At 34.2% G+C, this 22395-nt stretch overlaps 1 pseudogene; it reads right to left on the bottom strand.

The window, feature by feature from the left end:
• Positions 1 to 176: 176 nt before the first annotated feature.
• LOC112826276 (U4 spliceosomal RNA) lies at positions 177 to 297 on the bottom strand (annotated as a pseudogene).
• Between the last annotated feature and the right edge of the window lie 22098 nt (positions 298 to 22395).

Genomic DNA, 22395 nt, shown 5'->3' with positions numbered 1-22395 from the left:
TCTTCTTGTTAGATAGTACCCTTTATTATGATATATTGCCCATCTTCATCTCTTGTTACAGTCTTTGGTTTAAAATCTAGTTTGTCTGATATAAGTATTGCTACTCTAGATTTCTTTTGATGTCCATTAGCATGGTAAATAGTTCTCTGTCCCCTCACTTTCAATCTGCAGGTGTCTTTAGGTCTAAAATGAATTTCTTGTAGGCAGCATATAGATGAGTCTTTTTTTTTTTTCAATTAGCAATAATTGCGCCTTGGATAAACCTCATTGGCTATGATACTGCCACTGAGCAAAGCTTGTTTTTTTTTTCTTTTAATCCATTCTAACACCCTATGTCTTTTAATTAGAGCATTTAGTTCATTTACATTCAGAATAATTATTGACATATGAATTTAGTGCCATTGTATTACCTGTAAAGTTGGTGTTTCTGAGGATTTTCTCTATTCCTTTCTAGTCTTTGTCACTTTTGGTCTCTCTTTCCTACTCAAAAAGTCCTCTTTAATATTTCTTTCAGGGCTGTTTTAGTGGTCATGAACTCCTTTAGTTTTTGTTTGTCTGGGAAACTCTGTGTCTCCTTCTATTCCAAATGATAACCTTGCTGGACAGAGTATTTTTGGCTACAGATTTTTCCTATTTATCACATTGAATATATCATGTCACTCCCCTCTGACTTGCCAGGTATCTGTGGAGAGATCTTCTGTCAGCTTTATGGGCCTTCCTTTGTAAGTCAGGGACTTCTTTTATCTCGCTGTTTTTAGGACTCTTTCTTTATCACTATATTTTGCAAATTTGATTACAATATGTCATGATGTTGGTCTGCTTTTGTTGATTTTGATGGGAGTTCTCTGTGTCTCCTGGATTTGGTTGTCTGTTTCCTTCCCCCGATTAGGGAAGTTTTTGGCTGTTATTCCCTCAAATAAATTTTCTGCCCCCTTTTCTCTCTCTTCTTCTCTGGGAGTCCTATGATACAAATGTTATTACATTTGATGGAGTCACAAAGTTCCCTAAGTCTATTCTTATGATCCATATTCTTCTTTCTCTCTTTTGTTCAGCTTCATTATTTTCCACTATTCTATCATCTATATCACTTATTCTTTCCTATGATTCTTCTATCCTTATGGTCATTACATCCAGTCTGTTTCATATTGTATTTTTCATTTCTGACTCTTTTTTAACTGTGTATCTCTATTGTAAGGGTCTCCATAAAATCTTCCATCCTTTTCTCAAGTTCAGTGAATATCCTTATGACTATTGCTTTAAATTCTCCATCAGGCATGTTACTTATATCTGTTTTGATTAGATCTCTGGCCATGACCTTTTCTTGTTTCATTTGTGATGAATTCTTCTATCTTGGCACTTTGTCTAAGTCTCTGTCTTCTTTTGTGTGTTAGAAAAGTTTGTTGTGTGTTTCCTGCTTCTGAGAGTGATGGCTTTATGAAGAGATCATATAGTGTCCAGGGCCTGGCACTTCAGGGAGTGTCTCTTGTGTGTGCTTCTTGTGCTCTGCCCACAGTTTTCACTGCCCTATCCTTCAGGCCAGTCATCTACAGAGGCTCTCCTTGCCTGTTGTGGGCACTGTTTGAACATTGGCCAGAGTTTGGCAAGTTTTAACCAAGTGTGCTCTGGTCTCCTCTACTTCTATAGAACCGAAGCCTTGGGGAACTCTCTGGTTGGTAGATGTGGTGGGTGCAGAGGTTTCTGCTGGTCTTCTGGGGAAGGGACCCCATAGTGCTGGGCCTTAGGCACACTTTCCTGAGAAAAGCAGTGCCAGCAAAGTGCAGGGCCTGGGACTTGGTGTAAGCAGCTTAGGTGGCCAATGTTGGCACTGTGCTATTTACTAAAGTTGTTTTATGCTGAGGGATGGGAGAAGGAAATGGCTCCAGCAGCTCCTTTGTCCCCAGAGAGGGGCCTCCGTGCTTGCTGTTCTCAGGGAAGCACTCCCAGAAGAGCAAATAATTTCCGCCATGCATCCCAAGCCTTTTTCAGATTACTGCTTTCATGCTGTCTGTTTTCAGGTTGCTTGCTTGCCTGGAGCAGCACAGTGCCTTTTGTGCTCTATCCTAGCCAAATCTGGTATCTTTTAAAACTCTGAACTCTAGGGACATAATGTCATGGGGACCTGCAACTGGTCTTTTGGGGGAGGGTCTTGCCATGCTGGGACTGATGCAGGTTTGACCAAGTAGGGCATTTGTGCCACAGCACAGGTGGATGGGATTTGGAGCAAGCTAGCTAAACAGCCAGTGTCCAGGTTAGCTCCCCCTAGCAGGTGTCTCTGTGCTTTTGCTGAGGGGCAGGGGAGGAAAATGAGCCCACCGACTCTTTTGTCTCCAGGGAGGCATCTCTTTGAACACCATCTCTCCCAGATACACTCCAAGAAAAGCAAATAGTCTTTCCGCTGTGAGCCTTAGGCGATCCTCAGATCATACCATCTGCCCTGGGGTTGTTTGTCTGCCTTCTCTTTAGGAGTAGGGCAGCATCCTCAGAGCTCTATCCCAGGCAAACTTCTAAAACTCCACAGACTTCTAAAACTCCAGTCTTACTGACCTGGACAAAAAAGAAATCCCAAATTCCCATGGAAATGCATAATGAAATATGGTAATGATAATGATATCTTTTGACTTCCCAAAGTGTAAGATGCATATTAAGGCAATATTTCTCATGGCTTATAGTGGAAGCTGCTTTTCATCAAAATTTGACAGATTTTAAGGCTTTTCTTATTTAATGAATGTAGTAAGAACATTCTAATTTCTAATTATATTTATCTTTGCATATAGTCAGATCCTGGACTTTATTTTCTGAATTTGCTGAAAATTTTCTGAATTTGCTGAAAATTATTATTGCCCTCCATAGGCAGAATAAAAATCTTTTCAAAAGTGTTCATAACAGTCCTCTGGTCTTCAAAGATTTTCTTGAGATTAGTTATCTTCCCTGAGCCTATCACTTTTTTTTCAAGGTCTCCAGTGGCTTGAAATTCATCTCATTCTTCAGTATTTATAACTATTATTTGTTTCCTATCACAAAAGTATCACAACCACTCTTTACTCCGTTTTACCCTCTATCACATGCATTATCAAGATAGACCATATTTGGGATCTTAAAGCACAACTTAATGCATTTAAATGTTTTAAAGTAAGTTTAAACTTGAAATCATTAACAGAAAGGTATCAGGAAAATTTTAAATATTTGGGAGTTACCAATATACTTCCAAAAATTAATTGTTAAATTGGAACTTATTTACAAAAAAATAAAGTTGAAAATTCACATTATCTGTTTTCAAAATTTACTGTAAAAGAATTTGTTATTTTAGAGAAAGGATAGACATATAAATCAACAGATTATCACAGAATCCAGATAAAGACCAACATACATATAGTCAATTACTTTCTGAAAAAGTATAAAACCATTCAATAGAGGAAAAGTTTTCTTTTTTTCCAAAATGGTACTAAATAATTAAAGATCTAAGGAAAAAATTACTTAAGATCATACCTTAAAAAAATAACCCCAAATGAACCATAGGCATAACTATAAAAAGCAAAATTATAAAAATTCCAGAGAAAAATATAGGAGACTTTTTTTGTGCGTGGCTGTGAGTTTGGCAAAGTAATTCTGAGGAAAACATTACTACAAATGAGTATCAACAGAAACAAAACAGCATAATTAGCATCCCAAGGATTTCAATGTTGGAACTATCTATTGTTCTAAGTTACTTCTTATTTTCCAGCATGAGATTATTTCAACACTGGATTAATCTAATTGTAATCTTTTGAGTAGTTTAAATTACAATTAGATTAACCCGGTTTTGAAATATTCTAGTGCTAGAAAATAAGAAATGACTTGAGACAACAGGGTTGAAAGTGACAACAACAAAGTAGTTGAATGAGAAGGAGACTGATGTAATTTTGGGTAAACAGGGACAAACAGAACAAGGCATTACATGAGAGGTGCTATTAAAGCTAACAAATGCATCCTTGTGTGTTTATAGAAAGAAAATAAACAGAAATAAAAAATTAAGATATGTGATTGTATTGTTAGATTTCATGATTTTTAAGGTGAAGTCTTCCAAGTAATGAGAAATTTCAAAATTTAGAATATGGTAAAAAAAAAAGAGATTAATTAAAAATGTCAACACAGGGGTGCCTGGGTGGCTCATTCATTAAGCGTCTGCCTTCAGTTCAGGTCATGATCCCAGGGTCCTGGGATCAAGCCCCGCATCGGGCTCCCTGCTACGCAGGAGGCCTGCTTCTCTCTCCCACTCCCCCTGCTTGTGTTCCCTCTCTTGCTGTCTCTCTCTGCCAAATAAATAAATAAATAAAGTCTTTAAAAAAATGTCAATACATGGAGGATTCCCTTCTTACACCCTCTGACACTCCCAGTGCTTATATTAGTTTCCAATTGGATCTCATAATTTTTATACTATTGAATTTTGGAAGGAATCCAGCAAACCTTAGCTAATAAATCATTATTCATGAAAAAGCATTATCATTTCTATTAAAGTGTATTTTTTTTGTTTGCTAATCTCATGGTTAATCATTAAAAAGAACTTTTTAGTTAACAAAGAATATAAGAAAAATATTTAGAATAATATATGAATATTTAACTATTAAAGTGTGATTATTAAGAAATAAAAGATCATTTTAATGCATAATATTTTTTGCTAAAAAGAATGATTTAATTGACAATATGGATTAATTTTATTCTCCTAACAAAGTGCCTGTGTTTGCCTTGGAATTCATTATACTGATAGTACATCCAGTGAAATATAATTTAAACTTTAATTAAAAGATCATTTACAGTATTTACCATTTTAATGAAATAGCTAAATTTAATTAATTGCAAGTGAAAGAAATATCTATACTTTAAGATAGATTATAACTTAAAAATTATGCCAAAAATTATATATGAATTAAAATTGCATGTTATTTTCTTTATAACCTGAAGTTATTATTATATGAAATGATTACTATAAAAGTAGTTGCTATATCTCACTGCAGATATTAACAGCATATTAAAATCACAACCAATATTATTACTGCTTTAAATATAATACTCAGAATGTAGTAAGAGATGAAAATAAATCACAGGTGCTGCAGATTGGGAGAGAGCCTTGATCATGGAAGCAAGATAGAGAGAGTGAGAGAGAGTGAGAGAGAGAAATCAGCATGCAGGGGATTGCACAAGAAAAATAATTCCTCAAAACCATTGACTGGGAAACGAGAGGGGCTGATTATTGCAAAGTTTTACAAGCAGCAGAGCTCAAAGTCTGAAGTTTTAGAAGCCCATGCCATCACTGGTGTGGAGCTTGGCAGGGCTTAGAGTTTTTCCTGTGAAGAAGGAGGGCAGAGGCCCTGGAGAAGCATTTGGGAGAGGTGGCACTGCATCTCGGGACAAAAGGGCGAGCAGTGAAAAGTTCTCATTACTCATGTCTAATGTTCTCTTTGGTTAGTGGGAATAATGTCACCTTCTTCTGGATTCCACATCACATTGTCTACCCAGTGAATTCACACCTCATGTTATCTAGATATTATATCTCTTTTCATTCACATTGTAAAGTTCATAATCGCTATAATATTTTACAAACTAAGTGATCACAATGTTTCAGAAACATTTTAAGAACATTACATATATGATCACAGTTATTCCCAATTATTTATTTGAGGCAAGCAGAATGAGATAAGTAAATTTTTGAAGAGTAAAGTTAATAAACTTAATAAATTTATTTACTAAGTATGAATAAATAGAAGAAAGCACTCCGTAATTGCTTCTTGAGGCTCCACATTAATTCAACTTATCTCCTCTTTCTTTTAATTCATTTTTTCCCTGCTTTCTCACTCTGAATTCTACATCTACAATATGATTAGGACATGTGTATGTAAAAAAGTATGTGCTTTATCTGGATCAGTAACTGGTACACTGTTAAGGTATTAATATGTGATGTACAGAGCCTGACTTACTCTCAAGAAATTATTAATTTCCAAGAAGTTGTCCAATGACATAATTTACTAACTATCAAATATTACAAATACTGTAGAATTCTAATGAAAACCATAAAACAGACTCTTTAACTATAGAGAATAAACTGAGGGCTGCTGAACGGGAGATGAGTGGGAGGATGGGTTGAACAGGTGATGGGGATTAAGGAGGGAATTTGTGATGAGCACTGGGCATTGTATGTAAGTGATGAATCACTAAGTTTTATTCCTGAAACCAATATTACACTACATGTTAACTAACTGGCATTTAAATAAATACTTGAAACTACAAAAAATTAAAAATAAAAATACATTCCTGGTTATATCTTGTCAAAGTTCATCATGTCAATACCCATTTTAATTGCTTGTTTTGTAAGACAAGAAAAACAAAGAGTATTCATTTTAAATTAAAAAAAATTATTGTTCTAAAAAATGTAGGCTATATATTTTGTTCTATATACTCTATATATTTCCTTTATTCTTTTGGTAGAACTCAGGGATGTGTGTAGTCACACAGTGTTAGAACATCTTTCAGTGTTGTTTACAAAGCTCTTGACTTAGTAGCTGTTGGCAGTAATTAGCATAACTTTGGTAAGTTAATGCAGCTTTTTTTATCTCCTTGTTCTAGTCTGTGAAATGCTTCATTTAAACTAAATGCACTTTAATGTCTTTTATAAAGGTAAAATATGACAGTAGATGTCTACTCATAAGGATCATTATTAATGTCACCACTATAAAAAACATGATTAAAGTATTCAGACAAGTATGATTAAATATTGTTCTTAAAATTAGCACCAAGGTTATATATTAATGTATGCTTCTGTCAATAGAGCATTTTCTTATATACAGTATTATAAACTATTTGACTGAAATAGAAAACAGAGCAATGAAGTGCTAAAATATTTAAATAAAACATAATTTTTAAAGCAGATTCATTTATTTGTTAATTTTGTAAACTTGGGGAATTTATATAAATTATTTAGGTTTCATACTATTCAGCCATCATCTGAAAAATTATTAATAGGTAATGCCCTCAAAATTCCCTTCGGGATTTATATTCACCCAATATATAGCTGCTATAATAGTACTAAAAGTATTACTGATAATAATGGAAATAAAGTTATTATATTCTATTTGTTATTATTATGAACAACATAAATGGAGCTTAACAAAGGAAAGATGTTCACAAAAAATAGCAGTCCATGTCTTTTGGGATTGAAGGTATCTAGAAAACCTTGATTATTTAATTATTACTACACTAAGTTTCTCAGCAGATCCTCTAAAGTGTCAACTTTCACTTGTGGGCTACATTATACTGGAACCGGACTTTGAATCTGGCAAAGAATCTTGAAAGTGATAGTTAATATACACTATCAAATATTTATCAAGTTAAATTACTTGATCTTTAAAAAAATTTGAATTTCTGTGTTATCTAAATTATGTCTCCCAAATAAGAAAATTATCAAATAATTTTGACATTTCCACTTTATATTTTATCTATAAACATGGCCACAAAATTCTATGGATTATTTGATTTTTATTCTTAGGGAAATTTTAAGACTTTGCATTAAAGAGTGACTTTTTTTCCACCTTAGTTGAACATTCTTTATTTATTTTTTTTTAAGATTTTATTTATTTATTCATGAGAGAGAGAGAGAGAGAGAAGCAGAGGGAGAAGCAGGCTTCCCCACTGAGCAGGGAGCCCGATGCGGGACTCGATCCCAGGAGCCTGGGATCATGACCCGAGCCGAAGGCAGACGCTTAACCATCTGAGCCACCCAGGCGCCCGTGAATATTCTTTAAAACCAGTATAATTTCTTTTCCTCCCTAAATCCAGTGTGTATATGTTAATATACAGAATAACTGAAGTACATTAAAAGTCAATGTGTTCATTTCTTTTTGAAATTTCAAGTCACTAGAGGGGCCACCTGGGTGGCTCAGTTGGTTAAACATCAGACTCTTGATCTCAGGGTTGTGAGGTCAAGCCCCAGTTTGGACTCCATGCTGGGTGAAGAGCTTACTTAAAAAAGAAAATAAAATAAGTTTTGGGGCACCTGAGTGGCTCAGTTGGCTGAGTGTCCAACTCTTGGTTTCAGCTCAAGTCATGATCTCATGGGTCCTGGGATAGAGCCCTGCCTCTGCTCAGTGGAGAGTCTACTTGAAGATTCTCTCCCTCTGCACCCCCAAAATAAATAAATAAATCTATAAAATTAAAAAAAATAAATTTTAAATCATTAGCTATATTAAATATCATCACTGTCCTTAATATTATAGAAATATTTGGTACAACGATTTATCTCTACATTAAGAAAAATGCAATAAGCTATTCTTTGATTTGTTTTTAAAGATTTTATTCACTTATTTGAGAGAGAGAGAGAGCACGAGTGGGGGAGGGGGAGGCAGAGGGAGAAGCAGACTCTTGAGCAGGGAACCTCATGCGAGACTCGATTCCAGGGCCCTGGAATCATGACCTGAGCAGAAGGCAGCCACTTGACTGACTGAGTCACCCAGGCACCCCTACTCTTTGAATTTTTAACATAAATTAGAAGTCTTTTTAAATGAAATTTTTATGTGTATGCATGATAATACATAATCAGCAAGAATATCACTATGCTTGGTAGTTTTCTATGAGAAAACTATAAAACGAAAAAAAGTACTCCCTAATTTCTCATGGTTCATCTAAAAGCAAATATAGAATATTAATCAATTTTTATCTGAAAAGTAAACATAACAAGTACCTATTCACATTCTGCCAAATTTCATTTGTGTTTCATTTTGCAGAAAAACAAATTTTGCAAAGGACTTGAAATCTATTGCATATCAGACACATCTTATTATGGGATGATTTCTGATAGTTTATAAATTGTTATACAACATAAAGGATTGTGCTCTTAGTCTGTATTACCCTTAATAATAGTTGTTACAACTGTTCTTATTTAAATATAATATTTTATGTCATGCATAAGTGTAATGTAATATAATAAATTGGATTATTATATTTTTCTTTCCTCACGAATTAATGCACTTACTGCTTTTGTACTTGGAGTCTTAATCTTTTTGCACATAAAGCCCTTAGAATTAATCAAACTATTTTTAAACTACAAGAACATCACCTGATTAAGATTGACTCACAGAAATAACACAACCATCCAAAGTCAATGTCCTTATCAGGGCAATTATTGAATAATGTTTAAAATAATGATAATATAGCTCTTAAGTATCTTAATGTATCACTAGTTTTACTTTATTACACTGCTTTTATTTTATTTTATTTATTTATTTGACAGAGAGAGACACAGCGAGAGAGGGAACACAAGCAGGGGGAGTGGGAGAGGGAGAAGCAGGCTTCCCACAGAGCAGGGAGCCAGATGCGGGGCTCGATCCCAGGACCCTGGGATCATAAGCTGAGCCGAAGGCAGACGTTTAACCACTGAGCCACCCAGGCGTCCCAATTACACTACCTTTTTATTTCACTTCTCAGTCTTCCATATTCTAAACAATAGCACCATGCTTCCTTTTAATTTATCAAACAGTTGAAGATAAATTTCAGTAACTATTATGGTAGAACAATATTGAAAATATAACAAAGTATTTTATTAAATACCTATACCTCCAAAAATTGTAATTTAATTGAAACACTGTTGGGTTTATGAAATCAATATGTGCATGATGTGGTGTTGGAGGTAGATGCATTTTTTAAGACTATATTATAATCATGTAATATGAGAAATGTAAAGGGTATGAAGATCAAGTTTATTTACCATCCAATGATTAGAGTTTATATTAAAGTTAAATCTTTATATTATTAAAGAAAGCCCCTGATCTGGGGGCTTTCTTGAATGCCATTTGATATAACTAATTCATTACCATTTAATGTAACTTTACATTTTTTAAGACCACTCTATTAGAAATTACCTTTTTATGTTAAAACAAAATATCTTGCTAAAGCTGCTAACCCTCCAAAGGGAATCACCGGAAAAAGTCTAATCCCTCTTTCAATAAATGCCCTTCTGGATACTGTGGCATAAATAATATACTCTTCAAAATCATTTCTTCTCAAGACAAAATACAGTATTAGAACAACTTTTATATTAGTCTTATGACGTCTCAAGTTATTTTATATGTCTCATCATTCTTGCCAAATAATTTTATTCAACAAATATTTCCTAAGAATCTACTACTATGTACCAGATTCCAGAGATAGAATGGTGTACAAACCAGGCAAAAAAAAAAATCCCTGCATTTGGAGAACTTTTCTTTTGATGGGACTCCAAAACGGTACTAAGTAATGAGTACAGATGTATTTATAGACTCTCTACATTTGTTTAAGCTCATAGGCTTTGTCTTTTCATGACATCTGTTTCTGTAGATGCCTAATGACTGTACTGACTAACAGGAGCAAGGAGGGAATCTTGTAAAAATCACCTGGGGATCTCCTATATGCTAATATCAATTCATTAACTTCAGTTCCAAATCCAGCTAATTTACATCTCCATCTTGTTCACTTTAAGAGACTAAAGAGACTTTGTCAAACACCATACCCCATTGCCTGTGCTGTACATTACTTTGAATAAAGAGAATTAAAATACTGTCATCAACCATTATAGATTTCTGAAATTTTAAGAAATATTTCATTCACAGGTGAGGCTTAGGGATAGCATGCACTTTGCTTATCCTATGCCAACTAGTCTGAATAAATTTATTTTTCTCCCTTTATTAAAAATTTAAATAGAATGTAAAACTACAACTCTAAATGATATATCATGAAGAGGTAAATGAGATAAAGATATCCTGAACAGCACAAACACAGGAGTTTAGGAAAAAATCGAATTGAACATATACAAGTGTATGCTAGCTTTAAAATTCTATTTCATTGGAAGATAACAAGGGCTCATAGGTTAGCAATATGCATTATAAAAAAAGACACATTTTTAAAAGTGAATTTCTCAGTCCCAGCCATCCAACAAACATCACAACACGGTTCTTCCTTATCCCATGCCCATTAGTACACAGAAAAGGGTAATTTACAAAAATAAATTAAGATGGATCTTTTAAAAATCAATCTTATAAGCCTATTTTTTGTAACTTTTAGTAGTAAATCTCATCCTTGCAATATTATGAATGCCACTTTGGGTGAAAAATAATTATTTTGTGTCACCAAAGAGGTGATACTCAATGAAACTGTTAAGCTTAAAACAAAGTGGCTACTGAGATCAATTTTTATCATGCATTGGGCACCTTGGATGTTCAACAGGTAATCCATAAAATTAATGATTTTAGTAAAAATATAACTTTTTACCATGTTCTTTCAGTGAATCATATGATAAGATTGCATTTTGTGATGTTATGAACTATATTACTTCTTTTACCTCAAGTTGCTTATTTTGCTTATATAAAATGCATCAGATTGATGTTTGTGAGAAAATTGATTAGAGACTTTTCAACAAATAAGCTCAAAATAAAACAAAGAAACACTGTGTACTACATGTGGGAGATATCTGCAAATCTGCAAAACACACTAGAATATTATTCATAATGGACTACATCGTGTTAATACAACATGACAGGAAACACAGTGAAATTAAAACAATATCACCAATAGTAATTCAGGTCCCTAAAATGTTTTTAAATGCCATAAAAATCAGAATAACTTATTTCATGCTTTTGAGATAAATACACCTGATTATCTAAAAATAATCTCAACTAACATAGAGAATGAATTTGGATACTCCACAGAATTTTATGGTTATGATTATATTGAATATTTCCAAGGTATACTTGTCTCTAAGTGTATATTATTTTATCTCTACATTAAGGAGATAATATTTTGAAGCATTTATAATTTTTATGTGAGTAATTATAAGATTAAAACACTATAGAGCAAGGGTGGAGAAGAGCTGTGGAGTGAGCAGGAGATGAGTAACAATGTACAGTTCTGAAATTCTGAGATGACAGCATGAGTTCTTGAGGGAGTATAGAGACCTGGAAGAGAAAGGAAACTCCTTCAGATGCAAAGCCCAGTGCTAGAAGCTGTGAATGATACGGTGATGGTTTAGACATGATCTAAACCTATTAAACAGATAAAAACAAATGTCCAACTATTATAAAGTACTCCATTGAGGGGTTCAAGGTAGAGGCATGGGAAGACCCTGAATTCACCTCCACCCACAGGCACACCAAATCTACACGTACATATAAAGCAATTCCTCTTGAAGAACTAAGGGCTTATTAACCAGCTCCCATACAACAAAGTGTAGAAGGACCACATACAGAAAAGTAGGAAAGACAGAGACATGGTAATACAGGAACTCCACCCCCAACACTAGGACCTGTGGTAGGGAGGGATAGCACTGAGTGACCCATGCACAGATTTGCTACCCTGAGGTACAGCAGAAAAACAGCAGGTTAAAGAACAACTTAGACTATAACTGATGGAAACCCATTTCCTCACCCTACAGCATCCACCAAAAGTTGAGGAACTGTTGAAACTTTCTCCGGGATTGGAGGTGCTGGGGTTGGAGGTGTTTATGTTCCCCCCTCTGTTTTGATAGTGCAGATGAAAGTAGGATCTGGGCATTTTATGCAGCCTGCCACCTCAAGTCCCAGGCCTCTAGCCCACACCAGTTCAAATCAAAACAACAAAATATCACCTCACACCAGCCAGGATGTTTAGTATTAAAAAGACAAGAAATAACAAGTGTTGACAAGGCTATGGAGAAAAGGGAACCCTCATGCACAGGGAGTGTAAATTGGGACAGCCAATGTAGAAAACAATATGGCAGTTCCTCAAAAATTCAACGATAGAGGAGCACCCGGGTGGCTCAGTCATTAAGCGACTGCCTTCGGCTCAGGTCATGATCCCAGCATCCTGGGATTGAGTTCTGCATCAGGCTCCCTGCTCAGTGGGGAGCCTTTTTCTCCCTCTGCCTGTCACTCCCCATGCTTGTGCTCTCTCCTTCTCTCGGTCAAATAAATAAATAATTTTTTTAAAAAAAAATTCAAAGATAGAAATAGCATATGATTCAGTAATTCTACTTCTGAGCATTTACCCAAAGAAATGAAAATATTAATTCAAAAATATATATGCACCCCTATGTTTATTGTAGCATTATTTACAATGCCAAGGTATGAAGGCATACTATGTGTCCATCTATAGATGAATGGATGAGGAAGATGTGATATATATATATATATTTTTTACTCTCTCTATATAGTAAAGTATTACTCAACTATACAAATAATTAAATCTGGGGTGCCGGGGTGCCCCAGTTGGTTAAGTGTCTGTCTTTGGCTCAGGTCATTATCTCAGGGTCCTGGGACCAAGCCCCACATCAGGCTCCCTGCTCAGCAGGGAGTCTGTTTCTTCCTCTCCCTCTGCCCTCCTCCTGCTCATGCTCACTCTCTGTTTCTGTCTCTCTCTCTCTCTCTCTCAAATAAATAAATAAAATCTTAAAAAAGAAAGAATTAAATCTTGCCTTTTGTGACAACATGGATAGACCTAGAAGGTATCACGCTAAGTGAAATTAAGTCAAACAGAATAAGACAAACACAATTTGTTTTGACTTACATGTCAAATCTAAAAAAGAAACAGAACAAGTGAACAAACAAATTAAATCAGAAACAGACTCAAAAACAGAGAACTGATGTTTGCTAGTAGGTAGGAGGCTGGGGATAGACAAATAGGCAAAGGAGATTAAAAGGTATAAATTTCTAGTTATAAAATAAGTCACGGGGATGAAAAGTATAGCATAGGGAATATAGTCTGTTCTATTGTAATAATTTTGTATGGTGACAGATAGTAATTACACTTATCATGGTAAACATTTCATAATGTATATAATTGTATGACTATGCTGTACACCTGAAATTAATATAATACTGTATGTCAACTACACTTCAATTAAAAAAACACTACAGTATCATCAGATTATTTTTTTCTCTAAATAGTGCTTTAGACAATAAAAAGAAACAAGAGTTATTTAAATGTAAAAGCTGAAGGAAAATAAAACTCTCGCTCTTTGCAGATGATATGATTACATACTCTACATTTTCTTGCCTTCAATAGTATTTGCTATTTCTGAGTCTCAAATATTGCCAGTTATAGGCAGGGCTGCCTGGCATCCACAAGGCAATATTTTCCTTTTCACTTTTATTTGAAAGTAATGCTTCTTAAACTGTGTTGAATTTCCAGTTTTCTTTTTTATTTCCTTTCCTTGTGCCTTCTTCACTGCTGCTCTTGTTTTCTTTATGTAGATCCAAGTTTTCCAATCTGTATCATTTTCCTTCTCTCTGAAGAATTTCTTTTAACCTTTTATGCAAGGTAAGTCTACTGTCAACAAATTATTTCATTTCTTGTTTGCTTGAAAAAGTCTATTAAATATTTTACTCAATTTTTTACTTCCTCGTAAGATTTGTAAAGAAGTTTCATATAATTCTTACCCTTGTATAATACAAGTAAGGCTTCTCCTGACCCTGTCTTTTTTTAAGACTTTTTCTTTATGTTTTCATATGGTTTGAATAGGATATCTCTAGGGGTAGATTTGTGTGTGTTTGTGTGTCATTTATTCTGATTGGTGTTCTCTGATCTTGGATTTGTGGCTTGTTTTCCTTCACAAATTTTGGAAAACTCTCATTCATTGTTACTTCAAATGTCTTTTTCTCTTTCTTATTCTTCTGATCTCCCATTATATATGTTACAAGTTTTGTAATTGTACCAAAGTTCTTACATATTCTTTTCCATTTTTTCATTATGTTATTTATTTATTTATTTATTTATTTATTTATATTTATTTTTGCTTTTCAGTTAGGGAGTTTCTATTGACTTATCTTCAATCTTACTGTTTCTTTCCTCAACCATGTCCACTCTACAGATGAGTCCATCAAAATCATTCATTTGTTACAATGTTTATGTCCAGCATTTTCTCTCGATTCTTTCTTAGAATTTCCATCTCCCTGCTTATATTACCATTGTATGTGTATAGAGAGATAGATATACATTCTATTCTTGCATGTTGTTCAATTTTTCCATTAGAACCCTTATCTTCCATATCAATCAAGTTATTTAAAATTCCTGATCTGATATTGCTAAAATCTTTGTTATATATAGTCTCATTCTCATATTTGCCTTGTTTTTCAGGTTGTGTTTTCACTTGCCTTGTCATAGGACTTGTAATTTTTTTTAAGACTTTATTTAATTATTTGACAGAGAGAGACACAGCGAGAGAGGGAACACAAGTAGGGGGAGTGGGAGAGGGAGAAGCAGGCTCCCTGTGGAGCAGGGAGCCCGATGCGGGGCTCCATCCCAGGATCCTGGGATCATGACCTGAGCCGAAAGCTGACGCTTAATGCCTGAGCCACCCCGGCGCCCCAGGACTTGTAGATTTTTGCTAAAATCTGGACATGGCAATGGGAACCGAGGCATATAGGCCTGGTGTAGTTTTACGTTTACTTAGGGAGGAGTTGATCTGTGTCTACAGTTCGCTGTAGTTGTATGTGTCTGAGGCTTCCATTTCTTCTAGTGATTTTTTCTTTCTCCTCTGTTGTGTCTGGGTTTCCCTAGAAACTCCTTAGAGTCTGTCCCTTGTAGATCTTTTAATGTAGCTGACTGTGGTTTTATAGGAGCCCTGTGGTTATGGTGGTAAGAGTGGGGTTGGTGGAGTGAAGAAGCATTCTACAATTCTTCGATTAGATCTCAATCTCAGTAGACTGTCTGAGCTGTCATCTTCACAAATGGTTCTCAGCATTTCTTTTTTCTTTTCCTAATCTCCTTGGATGAGAAAAAAAGGTTAGAGTTGGGTAATTTTTTATTCCCAAATCCAATAAGGTTCATGACATCTTTTTGAAACTTTGCTGAATAGGACTTGGCTGCAGAAAATTCTTTGAGATTACTTAAAAATAACTATTTTTCTCCTGAAAATATTTCAAAACGGTTATTTTTTCCCCTAAACATAATTCAAAATTGTTACTGTTCCATTCCCTTGGTCAGACATGAGGGGATTTTTCTCTAATTGTTTTTGTGAGAAACTGGTAGAACTTCTGAAAGCAAAACCCATGAAAATGTGGTGGCCGCTTGGAATGGAGTCCCAAGAGTTTTTAACTCTCAAGTTTGTCCACACTTACACTCCATCAGTTTGGTCAAGTTATCATTTAAGTGTTCCTACTATTTACCAGCACCAGTAGATTATGCTTCAGGGTAAGCTGATTTGCCTTTTCTGTATTTGCCTGTCTCTCCAGTTTCAAGGTGGTAGTTGGTCCTGTGACTTCAATTCACTGAAAGAGCCACAAAAAAGTTGAGTTTCAGCCTGTTCAGCTTTTTTCTTGTGAAGATCTGATTCTTTTTGTTACGCTCTTTCAAGGAAATATATCACATAATGGAATAGAAGAAATATTTTACAAGTTTAGTGGACACTTATTATTTAATATACTATTTTTAAAGAAATAATTTTAGTAATAATTCTTCAATGGGCTTTTACCTCAATGAATATGAAACATACTATGGTAGACACCTCTGAGGAATAATTTTATTGTTACTTTTATTTGTAAAGTAATAGTTGTATTATGAAACAAATTTTTTCTTTTGAATTGTGCATTGTTTTATTTTCCTGGAAAACAATTACCAATGAAGTGAGAAACCAATTTGGATATATAAAGAGAAAGCTCTGTCTTCACTTGAGATGATTCTGAGGAATAATCAATCAATAATCATAAAAAATTTCTAAGGTACTAGTTGAATAATATTTTAATAATTAACTTTATGATTACAAAATGAGAGATATCACTTTTTTATATAAGGAAACCTAATAGTCATCTTTTCCTAAATGATTAGAAATAAAATCTAATTTAATGATTATTATGTGAATTCTCAATCTTATAACATATTTGATCCTTTTGTTTAAATATTTTTATTATTAAGCTGTAATTTTTTTCCATTAACTCAAATTATAAAAGTGCTTTTTATTTTTAAAATAAAAGTTTTATCATCTCATTGTTGATTTCTAATGTAATTGCTTTATAGTTGAGAACATTATAACTTTGGAAATGAGCAAGAAACTTTGATCTAGAGCATGGTCTTAAAGTTGAAATATTAAAAGTCTTCTTGAAAATATTATATATTTCCACAGTATATAATTGTTTGAAGGGATATATTTTCCTATGTATTAGCTGAATCAAATATTATCACTGGGTTTTTCAAATCTTCTATAGATTTACACATTTTCTATTACTTGAAACAGTTTGAAAGATGTAATGACTAACATAAGTTTGTAATTGTCAGGTTGAGGTTTCTATTTTATAAAATCATATAGTTCAAATTGTTAAACTTTAATTTTTTAAAGATTTTATTTATTTATTTGACAGAGAGAATGACTGCAAGAGAGGGAACACAAGCAGGGGGAGTGTGAGAGGGAGAAGCTGGCTTCCCGCAGAGCAGGGAACCTGATGCGGGGCCGATCCCAGGACCACAGGACCATGACCTGAGCCAAAGGTAGACACTTAATGACTGAGACACCCAAGCACCCCAAGTTGTTAAACTTTTATTATTAATTTTTAAATATTTTTCTTTGTATTAATTTCTATCAATTTCTCATCCTCAATTATATTTTGTCGGAAATTGTAATAGCAGATGTCTTCCTCTAGTTTAATGCATTTCCCTACATTGCAGTATCTTTGTGTCATTTCAACTATGTTCTTTAACAGCAGTGTATCCACTTTATTTGTCATTTTTTTTTTTTTTTTTTTTTAGAGAGAGACAGCATGTGCAGGCAAAGGGTAGGGGTGGCAGTGGGAGGGACAGAGTGAGAGAAAGAGAATCCCAAGCAGGCTCTATGCTGCCCAGCATGGAGCCCAACACAGGGCTCAATATCAAGACCCTGAGATCATGACCTGAGCCAAAATCAAGTCAGATGTTCAACTGACTGAGCCACCCAGGTACCCCTGATTATTTGCATTTTAATAGGTGTTTCTAAGTAGTTGTCATTGATCAAAATGTCAAATATACTTAGATGCATTCCTGATATCTCACTTCAGGCTAATTATTTACATGCTATATCTCTGTTTTGTCTCTATTTCTGTCTTCTGCTTTGTTAATTCAGTTTTTTCTTAGTGTTTTTCCTCTTAGGTATTTATAGAAGTTATGTTTGTATTTCTATTTGTTTAGGGTTATTTCTACATTTTTAACAATTGTACTTTATATTATCAAAAAAAGTTGTAAAAACATTTATTAAGTGAGCAGGAGTTGATGAAGTTTATTTGTGTGGTAAAACATAATATCCATTATCAGGTGTAGAATGCTTGCAAATGGAAAATAATTTTTTGTGATTTTTCTTTTTTTGGCATAATTGGATCAACTCACAGGCTTCAGAAGAAAGGTGGCTGGAGATTATCCTTTTTAGACTTCTAGTTTCTTTACTACCAGAAGACTTACATAAATATGAATCATTTATTCAAGAGCATCAGGCACCTGTGTTTAATTGCAACAAATTCTTCACTCTTTGTATTCTTGCCCTTCATTTTATGACTTCATGTGCCCTTTCACTAAATTGGTGGCATGTGCTACCCTATTTCTTGAGTTTGAGTTTGGTCAGATGACTAGACTACCATGGTCAATAGGTTAAGACAAAAATGATGGCATACCAATTCTAAACCAAGATATCAAGAGTACCTGTGTATTTTAACTTGTGTCTCCTAAGTTTCTGTTATCACCTAAGAATTTTATTCTTAAGCTAGACAGTTGGGCTTAGCAGGAGAATGAAAGCCAAGGAAGGTGAAGCACTGTTTAAATCAGCTGATGTCTAGCTCAAGCTATATGATTATTGTTTTATGACTCGATGTTTTCTTTTTTCTTGTCTAATAATTACTTTTGTCTTTCAATAGCTGACATATGGCAGTTTACAGAATTCTGGAGTAGTCACTGAGCCAGAATTCAGTACTAAAACTCCAGTGTGTAGCTATGGTTACAGTTAAGAACAGCAGCAACCAGGAAAAACAGCCAACCGTTCCCAGATTTTTTAGTGAAAATTCTATTCCACAAGCTCCTGTTATTCAGCTCTCTGATTACAGGACTAGAAACTACAGGATCAAACAGAGCTGCCCTAGAAGAACCCAATGCCTTCTCCATTACGCTTAAAAGAAGTATTTATATCTTTTTTCCAACTGTCTCTCAGCATTCTCTTTTGGCAGAACTGGGTTACATCTTAAACTCGAGACACAAATCAATCTATAAGTGTAATTTCAGAGTTCTACTTCTATATTATAGGAATACTTATAAAAAAGTGTTATTATCAGAGCTGAGAGAGCCATCTTACAAAAAGTTTTATTAATTTTGAACTTACATGCAAAGTTCTTAATGGTTTATGCTTACTTCTCTGTAAGTAAAACTCTTACAATCTTTTGTCTAATTGATTCCCCTTAAAGAATATGCAGTTTCACTAAATTAATTGTATAGTTGCTATGTGTGTTTGTGTATTCAGTAATTATATAGTCATTGGGCTACATTGCCTGAGGCCTAGTCTTCCAAAAGCCTAAAATAATGAAATTTATTATCTAAGCACTGTCTTCCTCCAGGAACTGACCTTGCCAAGCAGCATAGTTAGTACAAGAACACCATTTTGGAAATTTTGTTCCTATCCCTTGAGTATTGATCTTATGTAGACGCTGAACTCAGTTGATCATGTTTTCTTCCCAGATAAATCTGAAATGAGAATTTTGAAAGAAAAAAGTATCACTATGTGAATGAATCTCTGAGACAAAAAATTCAGGAGCTGTTAGCAGACCTGGTGTCTGCCAAACTGAAGAATATAGTTAACACATAGAAAAAAAGGAGACGGGGCTCTAATATCCTTAAAAACATCGTTCCTGTTGATGTTGAGTCATGTTGGTTTCCTGATAATAAGAGAGGTACTCATTATATTTATCAGAATGTGTCCACTTTGCTTAAGCTGATTCAGGGAGTTTCTATCACAATCGAAAAGATTTTCGGGGAGCCTGGGTGGCTGAGTTGGTTAAGTGACTGCCTTCGGCTCAGGTCATGATCCTGGAATCCTGGGATTGAGTCCCGCATCAGGCTCCCTGCTCAGCAGGGAGTCTGCTTCTCCCTCTGACTCTCCCCCCTCTCATGTGCTCTCTCTTTCTCTCTCTCTCTCATTCTCTCTCTTTCAAATAAATAAATAAATAAACTTTTAAAAAAAGATTTTCTATCAAGAGTTTCTACCAAAAAGTGATCTAAACAACTAACAGCAAAAAAGTGTTGACTAATCTTGTTACTCTTAGCTATATTCAACTTAAACATTTACCAAAATACTAGTCCGAACTCATTTTAGGGTAACAGAAATTTATTTAATATAGTTAAGAAAAAACATATATGTGAAGAGAATTATTTATCATAAATGCTCATTCAGCTCAATGTAATTATATATCCTAAATAAAATGTAATGAAAATATTTTACCATATATATAAGAATTACTGTAAAATATGAGGTAAAAATAATGAAGATTATTTAATAACAGCAATTACTTAGCAAAAATATCTTAGAGATATGCAAAAAAAATCCATGTATGACAAAAAAATATTGAGCTGAATATATTTCCATCCTATATTTTGATCATAGTATAGTAAGCTTAAACGTACACACATGAATCAGAAGAGAGAAGTCTTAGTTAATAGAAACTAACCAAATTTACATTTTAATTCTTTTTTTCTTTATCTGTTCAATAAATATTTATATATAGAAAGAAAAAGTATTAGCTACAATTATTTACATCAGTACTATTTGCCTAATTTCATCCTGTTTATGTTAATTTTCACAGGAACATTACAATGTAGGCATTATCATTTTCCACAATTTATAGAAAAGGGAATTTATGCTTAGAAGGACTTTAGAAAGTTATTCTAGTTCCAATGCAATCTTAATAAATTATTACCAGTTATTTTAGAAATTACCAAGCATTAATCAGCAACCTTATGAGAATATGAATGTTCTAGCAAATGAAAGCAGAATATTGAGTTAATCTTGTAGGAAAGGAGAATATCAACTAAGAGTTCAACAGCATATTCCTGAATAACTTTACTACCAAGGCAGCTAAGTAGGGCTCAGAACATATGCTAGAATGGTTTACCGAGGGATCCTTGGGTGGCTCAGTAGGTTAAGGGTCCCACACTTGTTTTTGGCTCAGGTCATGATCGCATGGGTCATGGGGATGGAGCCAAGGGCTCCGCACTCAGTGGGGAGTCGACTTGAAGATTCTCTCCTTCTGCCTCTCCTCCCACCCCCACTCATTCTCTGTTTTTCTCTCTCTCAAATAAATAAATCTTTTTTTTTTTTTTTAAGAATGGTTTACTGAAAAGGGTGCCCTTCCTCAAAAGGAAAATCCATAGAGTGCATGAATATACCATCATACCTAACAAGGACCCAGAGTACCAATAATAAAAGATGCACTACAAATTAGAGGAATTAGCTTTTCATATAGGAAATGGAATAATGAAAGACAGTACTTCCCCTCAATATTGTAATGGAAAATACTGTTTGGGGAAGCATGCAGAAAGGCTTTTTGCATGCATTATTATCAGTTACAGATTCTACGGATACTTATTTGTGTTGGTGATTAACTGAAAACTAAATATTTTTAAGTATTTGGATAATTTTAGTGACTGATTAAGCAACCATTATATAAAAATGCTTAGGAAGCAGTATTCTAGCTGAGAACTCAAACCTCAGTAAATGTACAATAACTAAGAGGGTCTCTATCACATGAAGATGTATAACAGGGTATGAAGAAAACAGTATTTCACAGGCTAAATTTTAATAGGATTATGAATCAACCAAACTAGTATTGTTTCATCTGTTCATGAAAATCCACTGATTTCTGATTTTAATAAGTGAAATATTAGTAATGTAATTTCCTATTAATTTTAACAAATTAGGTAAGTAGCATTATTAGGGTTGGTGTCTCCAACCCTCTTTTTTTTAACACGTTTTATTTTTATTTTTTATTTATCTCTTTTTTTTTAAGTAATATCTACACCCAACGTCAGGTTCAAACTCACAACCTAAAGATCAAGAGTCACATGTTCTACGGACTTAGCCAGCCAGGCAACCCACAATTTTTTTAAAGCATTCAAACCATCTTTGAAGAGTTTGGCTGAAACTAAATCCTGCTTTTCAATGCCTCACATAATTGAAAAACTATAGGAACCCATCAAGAATCAGAGAGTAAGAACAAGACATTCCTGTGAATCCACTCCTTGTTTCATTCAAGATGGTAGTCTACAAAGAAAAAAAAATGCAAATCTTAGAAAACACAAATACTATTTGTTGAGGTCCAATAAGAAATTTATAGAGGGGCACCTGGCTGGCTCAGATGGTTAAGAGTCTGCCTTTGGCTCAGGTCATGATCCCAGGGTCATGGGATCGAGCCCCACATTGGGCTCCTG

Source organism: Callorhinus ursinus, unplaced genomic scaffold (assembly GCF_003265705.2).
Source record: "Callorhinus ursinus isolate GAN/ISIS: 27379988/994484 unplaced genomic scaffold, GSC_fseal_2.0 scaffold4, whole genome shotgun sequence".
Classification (NCBI taxonomy): domain Eukaryota; kingdom Metazoa; phylum Chordata; class Mammalia; order Carnivora; family Otariidae; genus Callorhinus; species Callorhinus ursinus.
This window is presented reverse-complemented; position numbering and strand designations above follow the sequence as displayed.